Source organism: Dermacentor andersoni, unplaced genomic scaffold, assembly GCF_023375885.2.
Source record: "Dermacentor andersoni unplaced genomic scaffold, qqDerAnde1_hic_scaffold ctg00000434.1, whole genome shotgun sequence".
Classification (NCBI taxonomy): domain Eukaryota; kingdom Metazoa; phylum Arthropoda; class Arachnida; order Ixodida; family Ixodidae; genus Dermacentor; species Dermacentor andersoni.
In genome coordinates, this window is record NW_027315119.1 from 62,501 (window position 1) to 68,940 (window position 6,440).

Genomic DNA, 6,440 nt, shown 5'->3' on the forward strand with positions numbered 1-6,440 from the left:
GTCTGCGTGCCAGCAGCCGGAACAGCCCCCCGAAGGGGGCCGTTTACCCGACGCCGCCGGCTCCGCGGTCTTCCGGAGACTGAATCCCACCGCTTTCGAGCTTCGAGGGCCCACCCGTTTTACTCTAAGCGGTTTCACGTACTCTTGAACTCTCTCTTCAAAGTTCTTTTCAACTTTCCCTCACGGTACTTGTGAACTATCGGTCTCTCGGTCGTATTTAGCCTTAGATGGAGTTTACCACCCACTTAGGGCTGCACTCTCAAGCAACCCGACTCACGGGAGGCTTCATCCCGGGCGCGCAACGGCGGAGACGGGCCTGGCACCCACTCTGGGACAAGCCCCTGTCAGGGGGACTTGCACCGTCGCAAACACCCGAGAACGTCGCCTCCCATACACCACATTTCCCGACCGCCTGCAAGGACGGGGGATTCGGTGCTGGGCTCGGTCCCGTTTCGCTCGCAGCTACTCGGGGAATCCCTGTTGGTTTCTTTTCCTCCGCTTAGTGATATGCTTAAATTCAGCGGGTTGTCTCGCCTGATCTGAGGTCGACAACGGATACATCGCTTTCGCCCATTCCAGCACGACCGAGTACGACGCCCTGCCACGTCCTTACGGACGAGGCTGGCAGGCGGCACAACGCCTGCGCGCGTGCGTCATACGAGCGGTATGCCGAAAAGGACTCGACACGTTCGAAAACCCAGCGCCAACCGAGTGCGACGCCCTACCACGTCCTTCGCCCAACACGGAGCTACTTATAGACGAGGCTGGCAGGCGGTGAACCGCCTGCGCGCGTGCGGCGCACGAGCAGTTGCGTGGTAAGCGACCGTGTCTGAAGCCCAAACACCACCGAGGCAAAGATCGCCTTAGCAGCGCGCCGCTTCAGCGGGCACCGCAGGGGCGACTAAAACCTGGCGGGAGGCATCGTCTCGTGTAGCGTCGCCCCTGCCCCAACTGGAGTGGCCCAGTCTTTAGGGGACAGAGACTGCGAAGCACTTGGACCGACGGCGGACTACGACGGAACGCTTCAGCTCGGCCAACGGGGCACCCACGCTCTCGAAGGAGACATTTTCCGTTTCGCGGCAATTCTCCGCCGTGCCGTGACTCTTCTCGCTCGCAGACTGCGCTGTCGCGTCGAACCGCTTTCGGGGGCCACCCTTCTCCTCCCCGCTCCTCGCAAGAATCTGCCGATTCCCATTCCTGCGACGAAGCCCGGAAGGGCGCCCACACAACTGCGGTGACGTGAACGAGCGACCAGCTCTGGAGCTCGACGTACTTCGAAGGCAAACAGCGCAAATTGCGATCGCGCTGGCTTTGCGCACGGCGCGGGAATCGGCCGGCGTTTCATTCCCACGTTTTCCGTGCACGCAAGCGTGCGCTTCCGACTCTCTCGCAAACGTGCGCGCTACATGGCAACAGACGTTCGCGCCTCGTGCTTGGACCGCTCTTTCCCTGCAGGTATCCGACTCCATCCTGCGGCGGTCTTACTAGAGGCGCGCACTCGTCACGCTGCAGTAGTATTGCCTCGTTTCCGTCTTTTCGAAGAATTGGCACAACGGTTTGCCACCGTCTCCCTCTCGTGAGGCCGCTGGCGCGTGGCTTTAGCGCTCAACGTACTGTCCATGATGCCGACGCGGTCAAAACGAGTCGACGGACGCACGTTCCCTGTGCGCCGAAGTCTCTCTTGATATGTGATCCGACCCTCAGACAGACGAAGCCAAGGGAAGACCCAAGGCCGCAATGTGCGTTCAAAGAATCAGTGCTCAGTGTGTCCTGCAATTCACACCAAGTCTCGCAGCTGGCTGCGTTCTTCATCGACCCGAGAACCGAGTGATCCACCGCTTAGAGTCGTGAAAAATAGTTTGTTCAATTCAGTACAGTACAACCAGGGTTTTAGGCACGTGGCGTCTCCCTGTGTGTGGTTTCGAAGAGCGCCTTTCGGCGTGCGCTCCTCCAGTCTCGCTCTTTCGGCGGCCGCGTCTCAGCAGCTGAAAGCCTAATGGCACTCCACTCCTGCTACTCGCGCGTGTGTTTTGCGCCCACGCCTTCCTCGCTTGCCCTCGAGGCACCTTATGCCGTTTGCGCGCACTCGAAGCCGGTTTTACCTGCCAACCATCCACCGGACCCGTGTGTCTCGTGTGCACGTTCACATCGCTCCACTAAAAATTGCAAAGAGCGACAGAGCCATGATTAGGGCTAAGCCGCTGTGGAGTCTTTAACGGCTACACGGCCACGGGCAGGGCTTCACCCCCATCGACGTGCTTCGCTTCAGTCAGCAGTAGGTTCATAGAAGGGCCTCAAACACACACACACTTTCGCATCGGCAGATCGCCGCAGCATAACCGCTGTTGATCCAACAGCCTACTTGAGACGAAAGACAAGAGCCCGGCGCGCGTACTCGCGCAGCTCTCCAAAACCACTCGGCCAGTGCCAGGGACGGCTCCCTGCGCCGGCGCCACAACAAGTCTACTTGAGGCGGAAGACGAAGCCAGCAAGGGCCTGGCCGCAAGTGCGTTCGAAACCGGGACTACAGTCCCTCGTCTGTCCGTACTTCCTCTTTCGACGTGCGGCGCCTTCCCAAAGCGCACAAGTCCGCTAACCGCAGAACGCTTCCGACGTAGCAAAGCCGCGTTTCCTTCGGTACTTCGCAGCAACGCCGCCTTTCCCTCGGCGGCGGGCGAATAGCCTGCAGACGTCGTCGCATTAAACCGCGATCTCGACACCTCGCGCGTCACGAGCAGGAGCCGACCGGCAGCCTCCGGCCCTTTCGGACTCGGTGGCATTTGCCGCGGAGGACGGGAGAGCACTTTAGGCCACGGTTCCTTCCGTACTTGGCAGCCGCACCCTCATACCGACAGTTCCATGACCGACCGAGCGCCACACCGTTCCTTTAGTACTTGGGTGGCAACAAAGTCGGGTCGTTACTCCATACTCGCCGCAGGAAGCGACCGGCAGCCGCCAGCCTTTTCAGACTCGGCAGCGTTTGCCGCGGAGGACGGGAGAGCGCTCGCACCACGGTTCCGTGTGTGTACTAAGCGGCAGCGGCATTAGCTCTCGACCGTCAGTTCCTTGACCGACCGCACGCTTCGCCGTTCCCCTCGTACTGGGCAAAGCAGCAGGTCGGGTCGTCTTACTCCCATTCCGCGCAAGAGCGCCAAAGCGGACAGAAAGCCCACCCAGTGTGCGTTACGCCGTTTCTACCCGCGGGCGCGGCCAAGCCAACCGTCCAAGGTTGCAGCCGGCGTCCACTGGGCGCAACAAATTTGGCACGGGGCGCCCCTCAAAATTCAGGCAGTCCCCGGCATGTTCGGGTATAGCCGTCCCCGCGTCCAAGCGGGGCCAGCGGCGGAAAGCGTCGGGCGCAGCGAGCTGCTTCACCCACACGGGGTAGAAACAATGGCGCTCGCCACCCTTCACAATCCGGTAATGATCCTTCCGCAGGTTCACCTACGGAAACCTTGTTACGACTTTTACTTCCTCTAAATGATCAAGTTTGGTCATCTTTCCAACAGACCGGCGCAACCGAAAGGCCGCGCCGGACATCGGTCCGAAGACCTCACTAAATCATTCAATCGGTAGTAGCGACGGGCGGTGTGTACAAAGGGCAGGGACGTAATCAACGCGAGCTTATGACTCGCGCTTACTGGGAATTCCTCGTTCAAGGGGAACAATTGCAAGCCCCTATCCCAATCACGAAAGAAGTTCCACGGGTTACCCAGTCCTTTCAGACAGGGATAAAGACACGCTGCTTCCTTCAGTGTAGCGCGCGTGCGGCCCCGGACATCTAAGGGCATCACAGACCTGTTATTGCTCTGTTTCGTGCGGCTAGGAGCCGCTTGTCCCTCTAAGAAGGTTGTAAGGTGCTGGGAACCCCGCACCTATTTAATAGGCTAGAGTCTCGTTCGTTATCGGAATTAACCAGACAAATCGCTCCACCAACTAAGAACGGCCATGCACCACCATCCACCGAATCAAGAAAGAGCTCTCAATCTGTCAATCCTCCCAGTGTCCGGGCCGGGTAAGTTTTCCCGTGTTGAGTCAAATTAAGCCGCAGGCTCCACTCCTGGTGGTGCCCTTCCGTCAATTCCTTTAAGTTTCAGCTTTGCAACCATACTTCCCCCGGAACCCAAACACTTTGGTTTCCCGGAAGCTGCCCGCCGAGTCATTTGAGTAACTCAGGCGGATCGCTGGTTGGCATCGTTTATGGTCAGAACTAGGGCGGTATCTGATCGCCTTCGAACCTCTGACTTTCGTTCTTGATCAAAGAAAACATTCTTGGCAAATGCTTTCGCAGTAGTATCGTCTTGCGACGGTCCAAGAATTTCACCTCTAGCGCCGCAATACGAATGCCCCCGTCTGTCCCTCTTAATCATTACCTCGTATTCCAAAAACCAACAGAACAGAAACGAGGTCTTGTTCTATTATTCCATGCAAGTTTATTCAGGCGACTCGCCTGCGTTGAGCACTCTAATTTTTTCAAAGTAAAAGCACCGGCCTTCTCGAGGCACACAATGAAGTGCACCAAGAAAGGACCGGCATGATGTTCAGTCCGAGCCGTCGCATCGGGTAGATGCACTACTCGTCTGGAACTGAGATCCAACTACGAGCTTTTTAACCGCAGCAGCTTTAGTATACGCTATTGGAGCTGGAATTACCGCGGCTGCTGGCACCAGACTTGCCCTCCAATTGATCCTCGTTAAAGGATTTAGAGTGTACTCATTTCAATTACGGGGCCTCAAAAGAGTCCCGTATTGTTATTTTTCGTCACTACCTCCCCGTGCCGGGAGTGGGTAATTTGCGCGCCTGCTGCCTTCCTTGGATGTGGTAGCCGTTTCTCAGGCTCCCTCTCCGGAATCGAACCCTGATTCTCCGTTACCCGTAACAACCATGGTAAGCAAGTAACCTACCATCGAAAGTTGATAAGGCAGACACTTGAAAGAAACGTCGCCGGCTCGTGGCCATGCGATCAGCACAAAGTTATCCAGAGTCACCACACAATACGGGCCGAAACCCGATCGATCTTGGTCTAATAAAAGCACCCGTCGCCCAAAGGGCTTCAGGCTCACTGCATGTATTAGCTCTAGAATTGCCACAGTTATCCAAGTAGGAAGAAACGATCTAAGGAACCATAACTGATTTAATGAGCCATTCGCGGTTTCGCCTTATTTCGGCATGTACTTAGACATGCATGGCTTAATCTTTGAGACAAGCATATGATTACTGGCAGGATCAACCAGGTAATCGTTCAACTGCGCGTCCAGCCTTTCAAGCAGGCCGGACGCCGTTTTTGCGATGCCGAGGCCACCTTCAGGCGCCCCAACACGCTTCGTTCTCGCAAAGGGTAGCACTTTGCACAGTCCGAGACGACGGCGTTCGAGCTCGCTACGGCGCCCTCCCCGCAGGGCCGGGTATCGCCACGCGGCAAGAAGCACGCAACATTCTCGATAGACCGGTTGTGTCGACTCGATCGCGGCTTGCGGTTTCTCTCGAGCCCGCAGCACTGGTGGACCGACCGACACTTGCAACGTAGCCGAGACGGCAAAGCCGCTAGGCGACGGGTCACGCCCGCGCCTTCGGCGCTTTCGTATTTGATTCGTCCGAGGACGATGCGGAACACACTTCGATATCGTGGAAAAAGCGTCGTCCGACAACCAGCCCCTAACGCATCAAGCGGATGAGGCTGCAGACGTCAGCTGTGGGATCCACGGGAGCGATACCGGGGACACGCTTGACGGGCACGAAGCCCGCCGCATATCAAACACCCAGGTCGCTTTGGGGGCGACTGCTCTCTGGGACCCCCATATAATAGCAGCGATAAGTACCCAGACCTCCATGGGGCCGTACTCGTGCCACTTTCGACGAGCGTTTGGCGAAAATCGTGCCGCCTCGTAACGCCGCGAGCAAGATTGAAAGCTTACGTCGGCAGCACAATGCCGAAGTCGTGAAAGCGCAGCGCGTCTACCGAATGCGCGAACGGCAATTTCTCGCTAATGGCCAGTACGGTTTCCTGCACAATTGCCTTTCTGTCGCCCTACGGGGCCCCCGGCCGATCGATTCGAGGCACGCTAGCACGGCCCCTTCGCCATTTCCGAGCACGAGTGCGAACAGTGCGGGCGGCGTGCTCGACGCCCCGGCTGACGTCGTTTCGGACTTTGTCTCTTCGCGTGCTCGCGGCAACGCCGCGGCCAACGACGACGTCTGCGCGGTTCTTTGCCGGTTCCCGGCGTGCTATAGTGCAGCCCTCTGCAGGGTGACACCGGCTCCGTCGTGGCCGTGCGGCGGCTTGTACGCAAAAGTTGCGTCAAAGGCGTCGCGCTCGCGCCGCCCCGGCACACGCGGTTTCGGACTTTGTCTCTTCCAGCGCTCGCGTAGTCGTGGGCACGATTGTCGACTTCGGAACGGTGCGCGGACACCGCCACGAGCACGCGCAAGACGAAAATCGC

At 58.1% G+C, this 6,440-nt stretch overlaps 3 non-coding genes across 3 annotated transcripts in view; all 3 read right to left on the reverse strand.

Annotated features, from left to right (window-relative positions):
* The window catches only part of LOC140214528 (large subunit ribosomal RNA), a 3,959-nt gene extending 3,411 nt beyond the window's left edge, over positions 1-548 (reverse strand). Inside the window, exon 1 of the ribosomal RNA XR_011891465.1 lies at positions 1-548. This exon is cut by the window's left edge and continues 3,411 nt beyond it. This is a non-coding gene — a ribosomal RNA (large subunit ribosomal RNA).
* Positions 549-1,694: 1,146 nt separating this feature from the next.
* LOC140214532 (5.8S ribosomal RNA) lies at positions 1,695-1,847 on the reverse strand. Its single transcript, XR_011891469.1, has one exon. It is a non-coding gene; the product is annotated as a 5.8S ribosomal RNA (ribosomal RNA).
* A 1,574-nt stretch (positions 1,848-3,421) lies between these two features.
* Positions 3,422-5,237, reverse strand: LOC140214525 (small subunit ribosomal RNA). The gene has a single exon (XR_011891462.1). It is a non-coding gene; the product is annotated as a small subunit ribosomal RNA (ribosomal RNA).
* Between the last annotated feature and the right edge of the window lie 1,203 nt (positions 5,238-6,440).